The sequence below is a fragment of the Haemorhous mexicanus genome, chromosome 1 (genome assembly GCF_027477595.1).
Source record: "Haemorhous mexicanus isolate bHaeMex1 chromosome 1, bHaeMex1.pri, whole genome shotgun sequence".
Classification (NCBI taxonomy): Eukaryota; Metazoa; Chordata; class Aves; order Passeriformes; family Fringillidae; genus Haemorhous; species Haemorhous mexicanus.
Window position 1 is genome coordinate 6,601,845 of NC_082341.1, and position 22,244 is coordinate 6,624,088.

Consider the following 22,244-nt stretch of genomic DNA (forward strand, 5'->3'; position numbering starts at 1 on the left):
TGATTTTCTCTGCCTTTCTTTCCTTAGTTTCTAAAAAGGAGAAGCATTTGTCACTATCTCCCTGGTGGAGCTATTTGGAATTAGGATGTGTTTGTAGAACTCTGGGCATGAGAAGTTTTATTTGAATGTTACTCCTTATTAAACCCACCAGCATTTCTCTGAACTTTGATGGCAATCTTTGGCCTACAGATATTGTATGTGATTCCACAGAAATGAATGCCAGGTGAGCAGCTTCACCAAGTTTTGCAGTGGCTTAATGAGTCTGTTTATAGTAATGATCTAATAAACCCAGAGTAATTGAACAACAAGCCACAAATCAGTTGCAGCCTGGAAAATCCTAATTTGAGGCCACTTTCTGCCTCCATCTGCATAACATTTTAAATTTGTTGCTTTTCATTTTCATGCTAATTTACCCTGTGTGTTTCAAAGACTACTTCAGCCTGTTGGCAGCTCAGGAATGGGAGCAGACCTGCTGCTCCTTGGCAGCAGGTGAATGCCTTGGCCCTTGAAGAGCTGTCCAGATTCACATTTCCCCAGCAGCTGGCAGTTCAGCCAGGCCTCTTTGCTGCAGAGCTCTTCTGGGGGAAATTCCTAGCTTATTTTCAAACTTCTGAATAGCATTTTGGCTTCAGAGTTTCCTTCTGCTCCCAGCACCCTGAGGGTTTGTCTGCTAGGCTGCCTTGGCTCCAGAATTCAGATCTTTTTGGCTTGAAGGTGGCATTATTTAGGAATTAGTCAAAAACCTTTTAACCATGTAGGATAAACAAAGAGACCTAAATTACCATTTTAAGGTGTTGAGGTACTACAGGCAGGTAGGATGTTTTTCCAGGAGTTGTTCTTAGTTGCTATAGTTGATACAAATATTCCTTTAGTTTTATGTAATACTATTTGTGGGCAAAAGTATTCATGAATATCATTAGGGAAACATGACCTGTGGAGTTTGCTGTTGTTGGCAATGTAATACATACTCTGGGTTGCTATTGATATTAATGTATGATATTTGTTAGCAAACAGTAAGTATGCTGTGGGTCATTTTGGGCTTTCTTGGCTCCTTCACTAGCAAAGCTCAATGTCATTTGGAATAACATTAACTGAATTCTCTAAACTAACTCTGCACTCTTTCAAACTGAAAATGCAATTCCTGTGAGTTGAGTTGGTGACAGCTCTTCAGCAAAAACATGTATTTTGTTTTTCACTAATTACAATGCTCTGAGATCTCCTAAGTGAAACATATTGAGTTATATGTGTGCTGTCAATCATGTTTGCCTTTGCTCATGCTGCATTCCTACATAGAAAAATAAGCTAAATTATAGATTGTCACTTCCTTTAGTAGCTCTTACAAGAAATGTGCACATCTCAGTTGCTCAACCTCTGGCCAGTAATGATGCCTATAAAGCTTTACATGGGTGTCTGACGTGTTTTTCTCAGGTTGTTTTTGTGGATATGAAAGGTAACTTTGGGATTTTGCCTTGTTTTTCTCACATACAACTTTACTGGGGTGTTTGGCTTACTTCAGCCCCTGAAGAACAAAAATTTATCTCATAGGCTTGATCTACATGGCAACAACACTCACACTGAGAAGAGATGTAATCATGCTGGAATATGTGCATTTTAGGATATCTTTGGGGTAAATTGTACCCTATATGTGAAACTAGAGTGTGAGCCTAAGAGATGGGGAACAGATATCTAATAAGGATGATGGCTAATGGGGAAGAGATATCTAATGAGGATGGAGGTTAAAGACTATGTTATATGTGTCTTAGTTGGCCAAGCAAAATTATGAAAAGGCAGAAATAAGAGGAAGCAAAAAAAGTGGCAAATAGAAACACAGGTAAATGAGTTATTACCAAAAATCAGCCAGCTGAATTGACTGCAGTGTATCAATAGCTCAGCTAAATAAAATGAAGTACTGCCAAAAGTTACACAGTTTAATAAACTGCAGAGCATCATAACCAGATGAAGCTGGTTTTTACATACCCACTGCTGGTAAGGGCAAGAATGGCATTGCTGAGATAACTGAAAAAATTCCTGTATGATGCTGCTTGGAGACATCTGCTTTTCACTGGGGGTAAAACTATGTGCTTGCAGATGGAGTAACCTGGAGAGATGTTCCCAAAGTAACAATACAATGTACTAAACAATTGAGGAATAATATTTTAAAGATTAATTTGAAAAATTGGAGAATTATTCTGTACTATTACTATTATGAATTTATAAGAACCATGATAGATTTATAAACAATTGAAATATGGGAGGGAAAAAAAAAAAAAAGAGAGAGAAGAAGAAAACCAAAGCAAATTTCTTCCTGTTTTATCTTGGGATACCATACTTTTCTCTTCTGTTCCCTGCTTTTTTGATCTCATCTTGTTCCTTCAGTGAAAGCAACAAATCAAAAAGTTTTGGTTAGAAGAAATAGCAACAGAATATTGAAGTCAGTTGAAATATATTAGATGTTTGTAGTTTTGGGATGACACAGTGGCATTATCCTAGTGGCATTACCCTAGGGATATTGTGGATTTTTCTTTTCCCCAAGGGCATCTGTGCATTCCCACTTAGGGGATCTGGTGTGGAGCTGTGAACCTCATATTAAAATGTTGTCCAGCTACAAGACTGGGCCTAAAAAAGCTGAGGTTGCTGAGATGGCTTTCATTTAACCTTTCTCTGTGTGTGATGGAAATCAAGGTTCCCTGAACGTGGAGAAGGTAATTTCAGTGCTCACTGTGAGAGCTTGGGCTGTGTCTGACTCCTGGAGAAGCACCTGGTGCTGCTCAGTGTGCTGGGCTGAGGGACAGGGATTGGGACAGGCTGCCCTTTAGTGCCTCTGTGAAGGTCCACACATCCCATCCCTGCTGAAAAAAAAAAAAACCTGAGTCCCCTCGAAGGGGAAAATTTCAACTTCAACAGGTTAGAGAAAGAAGGGAGATGGCACCTAAATACAAAGCAGGGAACAGCTGGCTATTAGCCAGGCTGCTAAAAGGGAAAACTACTCCAGCATGAGTCAGTGACATGAAACTGCAAAAAAGCCCCAAATGTATCCAAATGGGTACATTAGGAGAGCTCTCAGGCAATTTAGACAATTTTCCCACTCAATAAGACTTCTGTGAGTCTAATTTTAGATCTTGTTTGTCCAGAGCATCTTCAAAACACAGTGCTCCAAAATGGAGCAGTGCAGAGAACCAGAGGAGGATTATCACATATGGTCTATGTGCTGATAGAACTGGGGTTTCCAGACTAGGAAAGAGAAGACAAGAAATAAACATGTCAGTGGTTGGTCAAATACTTTCCATGGTCAGCAAGCCAAGAACAAAGACAAATTAACTTAATTTGCAGGAAGTAAGATTTAGGTTGGACAGCAGGGATCATTTCCTGTCAATATGACCACAAAGTTCTAGAGACAGCCAAGGGATGCTGAAGAACCTGCTGCTTTGAGAGGTGGTAGATTTTTCTAGTAAGAGCTTCTATCAAAAAGAGCTTTGCCTCTATCAAAAAGAGATGGTCTGATAGCTTTGGAGGCTGCATCTCCATTTTGTAGCACCCCACACACTCCACTTTCATGGGGAGGGTCGTCTTGGAAATTGCAGCATTATCTCCTCTTCCCATCTGGATTCAGCAGAGGCAGAGCTTCACCTGAACATCTGTGTGTGCAGGGCCAGGATGGGAGAGTTGGTTGTGGAAGCACCATCTGCTGCTCCAGCAGGCATTCCCTCTTTCCATTGATCCTGCTGGGCTTTTGTGACCCATCTGCCACCCATGGCCTCAGTCCAGTCCAGCTGCACCTATGCTGCTTTAATGCAAGAGCCTGGACTGAGGGATCTCCTAGGATCCAGAATGGGAAGCCACCTTCCAGAGGGTGTGTCACAACAATGGGGCTGAAGACCTTGGCTTTGATTTCATAAAGGCTGAATCCATTTCAGTTGGTTTTTCCCACAACAGACAATCATGAACTATCTGATGATTCCCAGCAGGAATGAAATATAGTTCTGTAACGTCAGATCTGGTTCCCTTCACCCCATGTAACAAATGAAAGAAAAACCTATATTTGAAGAGTCCTGTTTTTAAGTGTCCCAAGAGCTCTCTCCCATGCTGCAGTCTTCAATATATTCTTACAAGAACAAAATTTGTAGTAATTTTTTTTTGCCTTTCATTCAGAGCTTAGGTATTCAACTTGTGGTACCAAATAACATTCCCCAAACAGGACCCTATGCAAAGTCTACAGTTTGCAATAAATAGCATAATTAACCAAGTAAATGACCCCTGAAGTACATGAGCTAACATGTACATACTGACAGCCATTCTTGTTCCTTTAAACACATCAAATCCAGTTTCCCTGCGCACTCAGAACCTCAGGTGAGATTGGTGGACAGAAGGGGTTGGGCAATCCTGTGCTCCCACAGTGAATGAGCAGGGTGCTGCAGGTGCCAACCTCTGTGTCTCAAGTCCTCTTGTTTGGCACCAGAAATGTGGCATCATTCTAGCAGAAACTGAACCTTCTCTCCAGCAAGACCCAGGGATCACCCGAAGCAAAGAGAGCTCCAGAAAAAGTGCAAAGTTCAACTCACAAACAGGTCAAGTAGATTTTCTGATCAGATCTCTTTTTTATGCTATGTTTACACAGCAAAGTGCTCCAAGCAGGCTAAGATCCCACCCAGGCTGTTCACCAAACACTTCAGCTCCCTCTAAGCATTCTTGCAAAACCCAAGAGCACTTTCCATTTCATTTAGTAAGAACAGAGCACAAAGAGTGTCCATAGAGTCAATCACAGGCTCAAGAGCTAAAAGCTTCCTGACTCATGAATGTTCCTCAGCCAACACACCCTTCTTAATCTTCCCATGGGTTATGGAACTGGCTGAAGACTGCAGCTGGAAGAGGTGAACTGGCTTTGACTGTAACACCCAGTTCCAGCACTGCCCTTGTCTGCTCTGCTGCTTATGGATTTTCCTTCACATGCCCTCTGGGTGAGGCTGAGGAAAGCCCTGTTCTACCACAGTGGGCTTGCTGTGAAAATATTTATATAGCAAAGAATTTCTGAGAGTGCAAGGGTGAAATATGACCCTGGCATAGTATGAGATTTAATAATTAAGCAAGTTTTGGAGTTTTGAGATACAGAAACACTGCCCTGATTAGTATCAAAGTAGTAAACACAGTCTTCAAAAGGGTTTTGTTACAAATGTAGAAGTGAAGAAAGAAAATTCAAAGCAGCCAAAAATGGAAAGCTTTCATTTCAACACAATTCTTTATTCTTTTTGTTTTAGCTGGAGAAACACAGGCATGGTACAATGCCCAACCAGCCATGCAGCAACCTGTCCAATTTATAGCAGTGCTTGGCAATTTAAGATTTTCCTTCAGGTGCTGACAGTAAAAGAAAAGCCACATGACTGATTACAGCCTGCACTCTCTCAAAAGATAAATTAAAAGAGAAATGGAGAAAAAATTCCTTATTTGGCTGTCATGTGGGAGCTAGATGGAGAGATTATATTGTTCTGTGTCCATCTTTCTGTCCCTGATGAAAGCATTCCTCAGGAGGACAATAAGGAAAGGCCTTTTTGGTGGCAGGTCAGGGCTGGCAGTCAGGACAGCAGGACATGCTTGCTTTGGCCCCCCAGTTCCCAAATATCAGATGCAGATCTAAACTTTCAGGTTACCAGTGGTGGATCCCAGAAGGGGTACGAGCCCATGGTCATCTTCTCATCTAGAAATGCAGCCTCATTTCAACCAAACAAATTTTGATTCACTGATTTCTAATTCTGGTCATCTCTTGATTAGTAATTATTTTCTTAAATTAGTTTTTGTGTATTTCACTAAACCTAATGCACTCTTTTGCTCTCAATTGACTTCTATAGAAAAAACACATTACTTCAGAAAAGTTAGAAAACAGGGTAAAGCCTTCTGTTCATTTTTGGGGGGAGGAGAACCAAAACCAGGTTTACAGTCTGAAATTTCCTGTACCAAATTTGAAATTTTAAAATATGGGTCAAATTTGCAGTGTAAGAAGCTTAATTATTCTTCAAAAACACAATGTGTTTTTTCCCACAGCTATCCTATACTGCATTATACAAGTAACCAGCCCAATTGTACAAGGGATGCTGAGAAAAGGAGAACAAATTTTCACCACAGCCACAGAGACAGACAACTGCTGGAGGCAGGTTACCAGATGTAGCTGACAAATTATTTCACCTGCTATTGCAAATCCTGCATTTCTAAGTACTTTAGACAAACCTCTTAATCCACCACTTGAAACAGTTCCCAGGCTGAGGCATTCAAATCAAAGTAATATAAATTTAACCCTCAACAAAGAAAACTCATGGCTTTACAAAGATGTGCTCTACTGCAAATTTAGCTTGAGTCAGATATTTGCAAATTCATCCAAACCTGACTGAACTGCAAAGGCAGAAGTTCTTCTTTTCATGAAAGAACTAAAAGGAAACACACAGTTTAAAAAGTATTGAGATAAAAATCACACAAATTAAGAAGCCACAAAGAAACAGAAACTGCCAGCCAGTTATTTTTAACAAAACCCAAACCACCAAGGTATTGCTATAAGGTAAAAAAGGTAACTCATTAAACTGACAATAAAAATAGATTAATACAGCCAGAAAGTTTTTCTTAACTGTTTTAAAATTAAAATATGTGTATATAAACCAGGTCAACAGCAATTCTACTTGTGAATTAAGGTACTGTTGTGAATTATAAAATCTTCCCAGATGTAGGTTACAATTCCTCAGTCCTGGAAGACTGTATTATCAGGCCATCAGGTCAGGAATTGAGAATTGCCTCTGTCACTGATATACCTTCTGACTTTTATTAAAGCAAAGCAAAATTGTCTTCTCCAAATACAGAATTTAAAGCCAAAATGCACTGGAAAGACAACCTGTGTACTGTCACCTGATAATTTATAGTCTGTGTTTGACAAGGATTTACTAATGCTTATTTAAGCTGATCTGTGCATGATTCAAGATCATAAAACAATTCAAAGGGGAAGGAATTTCTAAGTCTTTAGACCCAGCTCCTACTGCAAGTAGAGTCAACAGGGAACTTCAACCAGGGTGCACAGGGCTTTGGCCAGCCTTGTCTTGAAAACCTCCAAGTATTCATAATCTTTAAGATCTGAAAGAAACAACTCCTTTCAAAATTACACAGGAGTTCTTGTCTCAGAACTGTGGTTTTGTGTGATACTCCTCTAATTGTCTCTGACATGGAAGCATTTTATTACTGTACTGAACATATTTTCATATCACCTTCCCTCTTTTAGTTCAGCAGGCTCAAGACACACCTGCAGTCTTAAAAATCCCAGATGTTGCATTGATGATAGAGGAATGGAATTTCCTTAGGTGTCAGTAGAGCTAATGGACCCCAAATATGCAGAGAAAAAACCCCAAACTCAAATTCTTACAAGGAATTATTAGGATTGATAATTTTATTCATTTTAATGGGACAAACTGTGTTTTCAGAAGTCTATCAGTTTCTTAATCAGCAGATGAGCCTAAAAGACATTTCTGTAAGACCTAAAGCAGGACTATGAGATCAGAGAAGAGTTCAGGTTGGAAGGGAAGGACATAAATCTTTGTGCCAAAGGTCAGGCTTGAAACATGGTTAGCTATAAGGTCAGACAAGGGGTTTAACAGAAGACTACACCCATAGCTCCAAAGTGACTCTATAAACACCAAATATTTTGGAAAAATGGGGGGGGGGAAGATTTCTAATTCAATCTCATCTCAGGTATTGGAAAACATGATTTGGAACATTTAGTTTTGGTTACAAAGGAAAGCAGACATTATTGAGTGGTTGGTGAATTGTTTTGGTGTTATATAAGACATTGGTTAAAGATCCATGTGACTTCAAAGGGAGATTACACAAGATTATAGACCTAGGGTGAAATTCTGGCTCTGATTAAAATCACTGGCAAAAATCCCACTGGCTTGACCACTGCCAGGATTCTGCCTCTAACATGTCTTTGTTTTACCAGGCAAAGCCACACATGCAGACCCAGATGTACCTTACAAGTGCATCTCTCTGCAACAATTAAACTTGGAAAAATATTTTTATTTCTCCTCCAGAACTGTGTGGGGATTTTTCTTATTTTTAAGATATTCTCTCTTCCACTGTAGATTTTTATTTCTATACAAGCTAGGAAGATTTGATGAAAACAAAACCAATGGAACTGTCTGAAGAAAAAAAGCTGTGAAATTGATTTTTCTGTTTTTGAAGCTGTGGCTTAAGAAATAGCATGGAGTACAGAAACCTTCCTCCCACTTCACTGCCTTTCCCACTACTGGTGAAGCTGGAGTGACCATGGTCCAACTCCAGTAGTGCCATAAGGGTGGTATCCTGCCACACAGGAGCTTGCAGAGCATCCTTTAGAAAAGTACACTGAGACAGGGCAGACCTGATCCAGAAATACAGGTCCTGAGTGCTGAGGTGGGAATATTGCTCACACTGGCATTTCCTCTGCATATCCACATTCTCCCTTTAAACATCCACCTGCCTTTACCACAGGAACACTGCCAGGGGAACAATTCCATGACTGAAAAAACCCCACAACAGCCTAAAAGCAGCCACTGGAGTGTTCCATGTGCCACAGATAAAGTTTCACATGGAGACTGGCAGCCCAAAGGCAGTCGGATTAGAAGTAAATTCCTGATTTTTACAGCATTTCCTCATTCCCCCAGACAAATCCTGCCTGTCTGTTCCAGCATGCCCTGCACCAGGAAATTAATGAGCATGAGGCAACATCTCTACAAGTGATCAACCCAGCAGCAGAGAGCCAGCCAGGCACCTTCCATGCTGTCTGACAGGAAAGCACCTGCAGCTGTCAGTGCACAGCTGCAAACATGCACAGCACAGCCCTCCTGGATGCTGTGGGGAGATGCCTGCTCTTCCCAGCAGGTGCAGAGGTTATGCATTCTCATATATTTTCCCTTGCCAGGTAAACCCAAGGCATCCTGCCTTATTCTGGCAAAAGGCATGGTTGGAATCCATCCCAACACACCCATTTGTTTCACTCATGCTTTCAACACAGCCCTGCTCTTCAGCAAAAGGTTTCCCACATAAAAATGAGCCTAATGCTCATTTACAGCAGAAATGTTGTGAGTAATGCTGGTAGAGGGCTCTGAAAATATCAATCACTATAGTGTAGGATTATTAACCTTGATTATTGTTGCTTATGCAGTGCTTTGGGTTAGGGCTCACAAAGGCAAGAGGAGAGTAATTATAACTTGTCCCAAAAGCAAAATAGGAGAACATGGAACACCCTCAATTTTGCTCTTGTGCAAAACCACAGTCACTTAGAGCAGCCTGAAGATGCTGAGATCATTGAGCTCATTAGGCAGTGGCCAAGGCTGCTCCAGTGAGCACTGAGAACTCAGCCACAAGACAGGAATCAGTCAGTTCCTGAGCTCCTGCCTCTCAGCAGCACATGGACCAGCTTCCCCAAGGTATCAAATGCTCCTCCTCAGACTGGCCCAGTGACAAACCTTAACTTGTACACAACTGAAAAGCATAAGCTTAGGAAAGAACCTCTTCCCAAAACCACAACCCTGCATTTTGACATTAAGTTTGCTTTTTGTCATCTGCTTCTGTCAGAAACTTAACCCCCGAATTTAAATTGCTGTTGCTGTGTTAAGAGAAAATATCAGAGTCTGCAGAGCAAGTTTGAAATGCAAGCAGGGTGCCCTTCTGTGCCCAGTGACAACACTGCACAGCTGATGCCCTGCTGGGCTCTGGAAGGAGCAGGAGAGGCAGCTGTGGCTGCAGGGCAGTGAGTGCTTTACTGTGTGTGCTCTGAACTGATATGGAAAATCCAAGTTCTCTGTGAAATGACACCCCTTGTAATACTGGATATGTGCAGAGCACAGTATGTGAAATACAGGGAGCACTGCTGCTGCTTTTAGAGAAGGTAACTGACTGGTTTCTCCAAAGGGCCTGTAGGATCCACAGATTGCTTTGTTTCCTTCCCAAAACAATCAAACCATAGACTTAAATCTGTCACAGGCACCTTGCACTATGAACACTACTCTCCAGAAGTACTGACATCCTTGCACATGGCATTGCCCAAACAACAAGAAAAATTAACCCATAGCTGGCACCAAAGTCAGTGTCTTTTTACCTTGATCATATCTCCCTAAGGAAGGCAGCACTGCATTTTAGAGGACCTCAATACAGATTATCAGAGCAGTTTAGATACCTCTGCAAGTGAGACCGTGGCTCCTGTAGAAGCAGAATAAGATAATTTCTTCAGAGTATGGGGTTATTAGCTTAGACCTCTTTGGCTGAACACACAGTATGTGCTAGTCAGAATTAACATGCTTGGTTCAACCACTATTTCTTTATTTGGATCCAAATATTCACAAAAACAGCAGGGATTTTTTTTTTTTAATCTTGCTGCAGATGGAAATTTCCATACTACAGTTCTGCACTGATTGTAAACAAGAGGTTTCAACACCATCAGATCTTAACCTTTTATAAGAAGAGTGGCTGAATAATCTGTAGGGAAGGAGATCAGGGCAATCCAACAAGGGCTTTGTGCAAAAAGGAGGAACTGAGACTGAAAGCTACAACTCTGCTGCTCCCCATTTTTAAACTCTAAAGAAGACAAAGCAAAAGGCAGAGGGGAGGGAATGAAAAGAAAATAAAAATATAAAGGGTCACTAACTTTGCAGAACTTAAAACTTTTTTGCTAAAGTCTGCATCTATTCCTTAATACAATATTATATATTAGTTTTCATTTGAGAAAGTAAACAAGTCATAGGAGAAAAGCCTCTACAAATGCTACAGGATTCCTTCCTCTCCCACACCTCCTAGTTCAAGACACTTCATAGACACTTCCCAGCACTGGTTGACTTCGATTTTGAGCCATGACATCCAAAGCATGACATATTTGGTGTTTTCTCATTAACCTGAGGAATTAACAGGGACAGAGTTTCTTCCTAGAATAAAACCTTTCTCAACCACAGTCCCAGGCTGCTGTGAAGGAGAAGCAGCAGACAACGATGAGCTTCCACATCCATGCTCCATATCCCTCCAATTTGCTGCACATCCTGGAGGTGCAGTGGCTCTGCTTCTGTCACACCTTTAAAAGATTGTGTTTTCCCATGTACACAGGAAAACACAGGGTTTCTGCATTTCCAGGCCTTGTGCTCTGCACAGCAGTTGATTTTTAAGCTACTTCACAATTTGCCTCAATCTTCAGGCATTGATAGAGGGATTGAATGTTTCAAGGGTGAATTTATATTAGCAGGCCTAAGTTATCTAAGGAACAAATTGTCCCTGCCACACCTCTCAATGGCAGCAGCCAGGCAGATTAGCTTTGTTTTCCCTCCAAGAAAGAATAAAATAAAATAATGATAAAACAACTGTTTTTTTAAACACCAGCACCAAACTCCCTAACAAGTTTCATGGTGATGTGGGGTTAAATCCCAAATTCTAGGTCTTCCTTAAGGCTTACATGAAAAATCAAGTGCAAAACTGCCAAAACCTTGCGTCATATCTAGCAAACACAGACACATATTTCAAGTGCAGAAAGAACATTTCAAACCCTTGAAACACAACCAATCTGTTTAAAAAACCCACATTCTCCAAGCAGAGATGTTCTGGTTCATGACTTCTGGACAAAGAAGACAATCTTGTACAAAGAAGTGACCCAGCCTTGTGCAAAGTTGTCTCCACTGGAGAGGACTTCCCCCAAAGTCTCATTTGACCATTCCCACCTTTCATAAGACTCCCCAGACTCATTTACTGACTTGTTTATCAGGCTGTTTTCACAAGATACTCTCACTATGCTGTTACATTAGTATGAACAAAACCAAATGTTTTAACTTCCTTCCATCCCATTTTGGCCAACAAGGGCCTATCATTTGCTCCCTGTAGTTTCCTATCCACTAATTAAACAGAGCACTTCATCTGCATTGCAACCATGCAAACCCAATCAACCACCTGTCACACTTGTGACTTGAACTCTATCATCAGAGCACCAATAAAACCAGATATTACACTGTCCTTTCAAAATCAGATTAATCTTCTTCCTTACAGTTGTTTTTGGGTTTTGGTGATGGTAGGTTTTTTGGGTTTTTGGGGGGGTTTTCTGTTTGGTTTTTTTTTTGATTGATTTGGTTTTTTGTTTTGTTTTGGGGGGTTTTTTGGGGTTTTTTTGTGTTTTTTGTTTTGGTTTGGGTTTTTTTGTTTGTTTGGTTGGTTTTTTTCCTTAAACCTAACAGGAGGGATCTGGAAAGCCTGGTTCTTTATGAGTACCAGTCCCTTTAATTCCTTGTTCAAGACTGCACCCTATGTATAATTTTTGACTAATATCCACTTGACCATTTTGACTTACTTTTGAGTTCTACATATCATACTGGGCTTGGTTTTACCAACCTGGCAGCATTACCTGTAAGTTAAATTTTGTATTTTTCTAGCACAAACAGGGATACCTTTGGAGACTCTATTTTTGTTTTTTAAAAACCAACAAAAACAGTGCCACACAGAAAAATGGCTACTTTCATACACTTGTGAGCAGTGACTATGGTCTGCTGCTGAATTATTGCATAGATTGGAAAACACAGCTCCAAGAAAAGATCTGTAATTGTTTAGTGGTTGGGCTGCTGGCAGAATTCCCTGCCTGGGGCTGTTTTTATAAATAGGCCTGGGGACAAACAAACAAGCTACTAATAACAAGTCGACTATTATGTTTTGAAGCAGCCCTGCTTTGTGTTGTCCAGCACACAAGAAGCTCAGATGGCAAATATAGCAAAATCCATGGCAAGAAGTAAGGATAGATCATGCCCATGTCAAAATTTCAGCCTGCTAAAATAAACTTAATCTGGGGGAAATACCAAAATACACAAGGCTGTGTAGGGCTGTGCTGTGTCAGATCTCCATTTCCAGTATTACTGGGTATCGTTAGGAAATGAGGTAAAATGGCTCAGGAACAGCCATCACCTAGTCCAGAAATCCTGGTGAATTCTTCAAGTCAGCTGCTCTTGCTTTTTCCAGAGTTCTTTCCACCATGTCCTACTCAGAACAACATCAACGATCTGGATATTATTCAGAATATCCTGTTTGACTCTGTAAAAGTTCTCAGGTTTATCAGAAATGCAGAGGTATCTTATCACAGCCTTTACTGGAAGCTTCTCATCCCATGGATAATGTGGTTGCTACTCATCCAAGAGCAAAGGTCATATTTTCTGCCACCTCTACATCAGGCTGCTCATCTAATCTCATCACACTGAAAAATTCTTTTCTTTCTCTTAATGTTTTCTGAAGGTAATTTAGGATTCCCAGCTGAGCACTCAAACTTATTTACTGGTTCTTCACTACCTTCCCTTGAGAAAGACATTCTGTCTTGGATAGCATTCTCTGCTATTTCATATACTCCTTTCTGTTTCAGGAAATAATTACATCAGTAGAAGATATTTTTTACTTTTGGTGTTGGAAGCTTATTTGTTACCAATCAAATGCAAGCCAGGGGAGTTTATATGGGAACAACCCATGCAACTCTTCCAAAGAGGGCACCTAAAATAAAACAGCTTGGAGGAAGGTGAGAAAAATCAGGGCCCTTACCTTTTACATTTCTCTCCTGCTGCTTATGGATCTTATCTGATACGTGGAGGATGATCTTCACCAGCCTCTATCAGCCCTGGCTTCCTTCACATAGACATCACAACTTTCCTCACTGCTGCCCATCTCCTCTGCTAAATTTCCTCTGGGAGTGCCTTACTTTTTCTTTCCATAAATGCTTTGATTTTCCTTTCTTTTGTCTTTTGTATCCTCCTTGGAGAGCGCACTTTGTCCCCAGGACCCTCCTCAGAGACTTAGCAGCTCTCTTATCTCTTTCCTGATGTCATTCAGCATTAGTGGCTTAGCCTTCAAAAACAAATCCTCTTTAATGCTGATAGGAAGAGCCACTTACGCTCTTCCTTCCCCTGTGTTTTCTCTCTTTGGAGGGAAGATCTCTCCACTTCTAACACCCCTCCATGTGGTGACACAGGCAAGGCCATGAAGGCCAGTGGCCCATGTGGAATTGCTACTTAGGTGAGCACTTTCCTGCTAACACCCAGAAACCACGGAGTCAGCAGGGATTAAGGAAAGTGAAGCTCTCAGCATTTCTGGCAGCACTGACGCATTTCAGGGTGCTGCAGCCCCGGGGGAAGCAGCAGCAACATCACCAGGACAGATGAAAGGACTCCAGGTAGTGCTAAAATCAAATCCAAGCCAAAGCAATGCATTTTCACAGAAGAATACATTTTTTTCCCAGAAGAGTTCTATCTCTCTGGCAGAATATTGGTCCTAACAGAAGCAGAGCAGAAAGAGGAGCTGGTAGAAATAACAGGCAGGAGCAGCAGCTGGTTTCTCTCCAGAATCACCAGCCACACAGACACAGCTCCCTTGGCACAGCAAATGCCCTCCCTGACAGTGCCCTCATAAATCAGCTTCACGGCCACGAGATGAATTTGTACTTGGCTGAATTTTGTATGGTCCAGAGTCTGCAACACAAAACTACCACAGCTTTCAGCAAAGCTTAACTTCTCCCATCTCCATAGGATGGTGGTGGGTGGAGAGACAGATTCTCTCTCCAGGGAATCCTGGCAGGTGAGCCACAGGAAATGCCAGGCCAGGGGCTGGGCAGGACCTGCTCCCTGGATAAATAGACAGCTACAGGGATGTCCATCCAGCAAATTTGCCACAAGCACTAAATCCATAAGAAAAGAAAAAAAACCCCAAACTTTACCAAAGCTTAAGCATCAACAAATCAATTACCTAAACATTTCACAATTTAAGTACACATACATGCAAACAGCTTTGTTCTTGAAATCCTGCTGTTCCTCAGCAGGCATTTAACAGCACCAGAGAACATTCAGAGCACCTACTTACACAAGAGGGGATGAAAATTACATTCTTTTTCAGCTTTAACAAATCCAGTTGTTTCTGCAAGTTTCTGCTGCCCTGCTGTACCACAGCTGTTCCAGCCCCACTATCAGCTTTAGCCAATTGTAAGTCATCAGTTTTCAGCACAATGCAGCTGAAAGCCAATTCTGCTGGTAGCACTGTTGGAAATGAATCATTATTTGCCCAGATCTTGCATTAACCTTTTATTTCCTTTGAATATCACCACTTAAAAAGGACAGCTCACACCCTTCAAAGAGATCTGAGAAAAGAGATAGCAAAAATAAAATTAAAAAAAAAAAGTAAGGAGATAGGTCTGGGAAACAGGGAATAAGAAATATAAAGTGCAGCATTAAAAAAAAAAAAAAAAGGAAACAAAACAAAACTTTAAAAGTTATTCCAAGCATTATCATCCTCTCAAGCCAGCTGAAGAAGACCCTGAAAAAGAATCCCAGCAACTTCTACTTTACATGAGCTCAATTTCTTTCAAAAAGTATGCACCCATCAATTAAAAAAAATTATGGAAAGCAGGTTACCCTGAAAAGGGGGAGAAATGAGTAAGTAGATTCAGCACCAAAGGTCATGTTGTTTTAGTCAAACCCAACATCTACTCCCTCCACTTGCTCTAGTCACTCTTTCCACTGTAAATGTAAAGCTCTAGACAGCTACTACTGCTGCAAGGAGGACAAATGTAGTCCTAACTAATCATGTAAAGCTGTTAAATACCATCTTAACAACTTTGTCAGGTAGTTATTTTGCCTTCCTGCACAAAACTGATCTATTTTCATTCACAGTTCTGCAGCAAGATGTCTATAGGCTATAAAACCTGTAGCTACACAAATACTTAAAAAACAACTCCTGTCTTAAAGGGCTGTAATTCAACAAAAATGACAGGTGTTCCATTATGGTATATATTTTTTCAAGCTAAGTTTTAGCTCAAATTAAGATTAAAAAGGAAAATTTAGAAAAACATATTATTTGTCAAATAAAAAAATATAATATGGAATCACAAAGATCTGTCACTGTCACTATGACCATGAAATCTGGTAGGGTCTCCTGGTCTGTTTTATGCCATCTCTGTGAGACTCTGCCCAGTTCTGGCCTAGCAATAAACCAGAGAGCTGTGGGAGACAACTCAATTTCTTACTAAACTCTTTAGTAGATTTAGTTTGCACCCAGAAAACCCTTGTTACCCCCTTCTCTTCCTCTTGCTGTTTTTCTTTGCCACTCAAGTGCCAGCAAACAATGCTGAGAAAGAGGGGAAGTCTCTTGTGCTCTCTTGCTGGCATCCTGGGCATCTTGGAGGACAACAAGGAATTTCAAGTCCCCAGTGCAAAGAGAAGCAATAATCTTTCCATGAAACAACTTCCTGAAACCTGGGTAAACAACAGCAGTGTGTTAAGCTAAGCCAGACATCTTGGTGATGATCCCAAGATACTGGGCTCACTCCCTAAGAGAAAGAGGAGGATCTCTCATGAAAAGGACTGGATAATCTGAACAAGTGGAGGATCAGAAATCAGGTCAATTTAATCAATTTAATTTAATTATTTTAGTTGAGTCCTTAATCCCTTATTTATGTATTCAAGGACTATCATTTTGTCTAAAACTTGAGCACTCAGCAGCTGGATAGAGACAAACTGAAGTGCACCTGTCTCAAAAGGTTACCTGGGAGCTGTCATGGCAATGTTGCCATGGATAAAGCACAGATCAGAAGAGGCATCAGGAGGCCTCCAGAACAGATAAAAAGCTTTAATCCCATATTGATATATACAAGCAGTGTGAAAGCTCATCTGGAATAATGTGTACACTTCTGGTCATCTGCTCAGGGAAGATTAATTCAGCTGGCAACAGGTGCATTAACAGGTTGTTTTGGAGGTGAGAGGAGAAGAGATTCCCTCTCATGGGACGTGACTGAAGGAGCTTGGCTCCCTGGGTTCTGCAGTTGACAGCTGATAGTGTGTGTGATCCTTCTCCTCAGTTACATAAGGTGCATAAACATCAACAAGGGAGAAGAGAAAAAGGACACTTTGTGGGTGCAATTAGAAAATGGGAAATTATTGTGCATAAGTTGAAGTTGGAAATTAGGAAGAGTGACATTCTAGAGGAAAGCTGTAATGAGAGCAAGAAACATCACCACTTTGCAAACTGATGGAGTTAATTGCAGGGAAGTTATGATGGCTCTGCCTAAAGGTTTTTCACTCAGGAGGTAGGAAATAAACAGCAAGTTAAAGAAGGCTCTTTCTTGCTTTATGCAACCCCCAGAGCAAGAAGGGAAATAAATAATTATTTCTAGCATTTTTTTCTAGACTCAAGAAACTCTCATCCTCCTGTTGAGACCCAATAACTGACTGATCTCCAGAAAAAAATCAGCTCTGATGTCTCATGACTGGAAGCTGAGGAAGGGCTACAGACACAGGAAAGGAGTCATTCTAGGTATAATGTGAGGTCAGCAGAAAAATATATGATGACTCAGAAAGGTTAATTCTGCACTGTTTTCCAAATCTAGAAGGATATGGCCACTCAACCTGTGGCCACATTCTGTATCAGAATGAACCTTTTCCATGTTCAGAGTGTGATAACCATCTTTCCCTACACCTGCATCAAAACATACCAGACGTCTCAGAAGAAATCCTTGCTCCCTAATGCCATGGTTCTGGTCCTTCTCAAAAGCCTCAGATCAGATGTGCCCCAAGGATTATATGCAAAAAATACACATGGAAATATGGGTGTGTGCAGGCACACCCACAAACACATACACATAACATGGGGTACTACTCATAAAAATGTACCATCTGCTCATTTAAGAGTTTCAAATGTCCCAAGTTTTGATGAAGAGCTGCATAATGACTCCAAATGGGAAACAAGAGGATCCTACCTATGTAAACTAACCAACCAGCAGAAATTATCTTTGTAGCCTACTGAACAGTCTGGGAAAACAAACAAGCAAGCAAAAACTGTTTCTGTGAATCTGAAAGAAATTTCTTGTTAACAGATTTGAAAGAGCAGCCCAAAAAGAGGAAGGAAGAGCTTTAAAAGTGAAATTACAAGTAAACAAGGACAGAGAAAGAAAAGAAAAAAAAAACAATTTCCTGAAAATGGATGGGAAAGGCCACCTAGAAATGCACACCACTGGAATTCCCAGCATTTGACCAGCCACCACCACAGTCCCAACTTTTACCTGTCTGAGCCACCTGGCTGATTTCTTTTATCACAATTAGAAAAATCAGGCCCTCATTGGGGAGTTCTGAATGGATTTGTCACCATCCTTGCAGGTTCCAAGCACAGTTCCCACGGTGAGCTCCCTTGGCAGCACAGGCTCCTCCTCAGCTCTCCCCAGGGCTCAGGGAACACACGGCTCTCCAGAGGCTTCAGCTGCTGCAACTTTGGGACTCTGGTGACCTGCCTTTTAAAATAGTGGGAGTCACTTCCTCTGCTGCCCCAGCAGTGCTTTTAGGAGCCCAAAGCATGCCAAAACACTGCTTGCCCTTGCATATAAGTGGAGTAACAAAAGTGCAGCTGTACTCAGTTTAAGGCAGGGCGATGCTTTCCCACCCTTATTTAACGCTGGCTCATTTCCATCAGCCCTAACAACAGTGAATGGCAGGGAAGGGAGGTTTTATGGGCAGCCATAGGCTCATGGTCCTCTTTGATTTTGCTTCAAGTGAGTCAAATTGGCTTCATCCACAACTGAAGGCAGTAAATGTACTGACACAGAAGTCTGGCAACAGACATCATCCCAGGTAAACTCCTGAGGCCAAAGGGAGCCATGTCACAGATGATTTTCTATAGGGAAAGCTCCACACAGTGCAGAATCAGGAGTGGAGTGGGCCAAGACATCTGCAGTGCTGAATTACCTACAGTGGTCTGGCTTTAAGCATGATGGGTTTTTAGCTTGCATATAAGACTAGGAAACCACTGAGCTCTACTTTCCAGCATGCTACAGTCTTGGGCAAATTACTTTTTAAATTTTTTTCTGTCCAAGCTTCACATCAGAAATAATGATACTTCCAGGGCAACATTAAATCAACCATTTCTCCTAAACATTTAGAAATTTGCAGAAGGAAGGACATGGAGGGGGGCAGTGCATTAGGGTTATTATGTTGGCTCTTCCCCAAGCTTTCTTTCAAGGAAAGTTTTAAAAGAAATGCTCGGATCAAATACCTGTCCAATAAAAACCTGGATATCCTCCAAGAGTCCACTTTTTTGGTGGGAACAAATAAAGCAGGTCTCCCTGTGTTTCAGGTGTAAGTGAAGCTTTGAGTGCACAGGAGGTTGATATTAGAAGGCACACTTGTCTGATAAGAGTTGCAAAAGGATAAGCTGAATACCATAAGGATAACAAGATGAGACTGGGGGAAATCAGGATCTTGCATGTATCCAAGAACTGACAGTTCAATGACTGGTGGTTCTTTACATTCCTGATCCAGATTCGTTAGGGCACTGATGTTACCAGGAAACAACCCAGGGCCAGTGCAAGCAGGCAAAGTACTACAGAGGAAATTGAGTTTACATGGAATGAAAAAAACCAGGTTTTCTCCAGACACAGTGAAAGTAAACTTCTTTTGTTCATTCAGGATCTCACAAGAGTTTCCTTCAGAAAAAGAACTTTTTACTCTGAGCTCTGTTCCCCACTTGGCATTTTTTGGCAAAGTCCTCCCTATCATGTAGTCCAGATGAAGTAACTTCCTTGAATTCCAGCATAAATGTTCCTAGCACTGCTAAACACCAGCAAAGCATTTAGTGATCACTGCCCCAGATATCTGAGATAGCTATCTATATGTCAGTCATGTATGACAAAACATAACTCCTAAAGCACTTCAGGCCTTTTCATATGCAAAAGCTTGTATCAGCTCCAGAGTTCACTCCACACACTCTGTTCCCAGCCAAGTAATGAACCACCCAAAGGTCAGTGGAGTGACAGCTTGGCTTGGGCTACACACTCCCTTCAAGTTGAAGAACAAAGCCATCAGGGTGTGAGGGTCCAGACTGCCATGTTCACACTTCAGGGATATCCTCTTCCTCCTCAGCCCTGCCACATGGAAGGAGAGGCACAGCTGGATCCAAGACAAAGCAAGCTTGTGGTTAGGAGCTTATGCTGTTGCTCAGTCTGGCTAAACTTGGTTCAACCACCAAATTGACTGTGTATTTTTGGACTGGTGAGGAAACGAGATGTTCATGACCTGATTCAGAAACTAAAGCTTTGGACAAAGTTTTAGATGAATCTGTTAATGAATTACCAGCAATAGCTGAGCTTATGTTTGATTGAATTTCTATGGTCAGCTTAATGAATACATGTACTTGGAAAAGACTTAGCTGAGATAAACATTTGGCCTCACTCTGCTTTGAAGTTATACATAAAATACAGAAATATGTTCCACCAGTTGCAGTTGCTTTACATGCAATTTCCCAACAATAAAGAGAGCAAGGAAAATGTTAAGGCTTATGCCAGAACATATAAAAAATTTCCTTCCCAAAGCTATAAACTTCCTGTGAAGCCCAGCCAATGTGCCAGACCAAGAGCTCCAGCTCCAGCCATCAGGGGAAAGTCCTGTCCCTCCACTGGTGTCACAGATCTTTTTCTGTGACCACAGAGCAGTTCTGTAAAGTGATCCACCATCAGACTCATAGACAGCCAGGCTGAAAAGCCTGGGAAACAGAATATCCTAGAAAGGAAAATAGGAAGTTTTAAGGCCTAATTTTAATTAATTGCCAGATGGAAATAACCAGATGCAAATAAACCTTTCTTGGAACTTCTGGAAGCTTCTCAGAAAAGTCAGCCTTTCCCTCAAACTGGCCTTGTGTACAAATTAGGAGAGATAAAAGAAGGGTTTTTTCCTGTTAATGAAATCGTGATAAATGCTGAGATGATGCTTAGAAAAGAAAACATTATCTAAATCACCATGATCATTCCAACAACAAAAACATCTAGGCAAATCTATGCACTACACATAAAACCCCCTCATATATTATGGAAACATGCATAAAACAGTTTGAATTTACAAATTCTCAGCCTGAGCACAAAGGCATACTTTATTTAAATGTCTGTTATAAATCCATATAAAGTACAGGACTTAGCTTGATAACTGTCTCTTCATCTCATATAGTTACCAAGCCTCTATATAAACAAAATATGGTCTGTCAGATTTCTGTTTGGCCTTTTTGTATTTTGTCTCTACAATGGGGATGTGAAAGAGAAAGGCTGGATGTATTTATTCTGGTCTGGGCAACTGGCCAAAAGTAAAAGAGATATTTTAGGTTTCCTGGCTCACAGTGAGTTCAGCCTCTTACCTGCCTCCCCATTTTAGACCACAGCTACAGAATTAAAGCTGGAACACAGTCAGAATAGCAGAGAGGGTTCATCATAGCATTAGCCATAAATATTACCACTGTACCCTGGTCTCACTCCCCCATCTCCATCACAGCTCTCTTATATCAGACACTTTGCACAATCCTCTCACATGTGGTAAGACTTGTGGTAAGCAGACCTTTAAAATTTGTCTGCAAGGAGAGAAAAGTCTCAGCAGAACAACTAGAAGAAACCTGTTTTTTTGTCAAATGGAATTATTGCAAAATCAAAACCAAAATTACTGATATTTTGGTATCCATTCACGACATTTCTGGTACACCATATTTTGCTCATTTACACTTTGCACACCCACAAGCTTTAGGTGGTTCCTTCTGCCATTCCTCTAAGCTGCACAGAGCCATAATGAAATCCTAACACTTCCATCCCATGCAGAAGGAGCTTCTCCAGTTCCAGCCCCACTGTCCACAGCAGCTCCAGTGACAGGGAAAATTCTCCTGCTAAGGCAAGTAACACCAGAATGGCACTCAGCAGATCTAGTGGTGAGCAGCTCAGAAAGCTGCTCAAAAATCTTCCTCCAGCAGAGGAAGATGCTCTATGCTCTGCACTGCATGTGTTACCTAAGCCATATAAAATAATTTTTAAATTCCCTAAAATGCTAACTGTGGGAATCCACCATGAAACAGCAGGAAGCTTGTGGCACAAATTAGCATTAAGTAGCCCAGCTTTGAGCAAAGTCACCAAAATTCTGAAAAACAAGATATTCACCCCTAAAGCTTGCCCACTTCTCAGGCATGTAAAAAAAATCTAAAAATCCTTTCCTTAAAGACCCAATATGTAATTCTGTGAGCCTGATTTTTGTTCTTCATATTCTGTGGCAGGTTTTGAAAACTCTAGAGATAGCAGCTACTGCCTTTGGCTCAGGGGATACAGCTCAGGGAATATTCACAGAATCACAGAACAGTCAGGTTGGAAGGTACCACAGAGGGACATCTGGTCCAGCTCCCCTGCTCAAGCAGGGTCATCCCAGAGCACATGGCACAGAATTATGTGCAGACAATTCTGGAAT

The 22,244-nt window shown here is 41.2% G+C and overlaps 1 protein-coding gene across 2 annotated transcripts in view; it reads right to left on the reverse strand.

Annotated features, from left to right (window-relative positions):
- The window catches only part of PRKAG2 (protein kinase AMP-activated non-catalytic subunit gamma 2), a 214,294-nt gene that overhangs the window by 176,839 nt on the left and 15,211 nt on the right, over window positions 1-22,244 (reverse strand). The window contains exon 2 of one of the 2 annotated variants that reach the window (XM_059839266.1): window positions 18,050-18,274. The exons of the other annotated variant lie outside the window; for it this stretch is intronic. The gene's annotated coding sequence lies outside the window, so the exon portion shown is untranslated. The remainder of the gene's footprint in view (window positions 1-18,049; window positions 18,275-22,244) is intronic. 2 annotated transcript variants of the gene reach the window in all.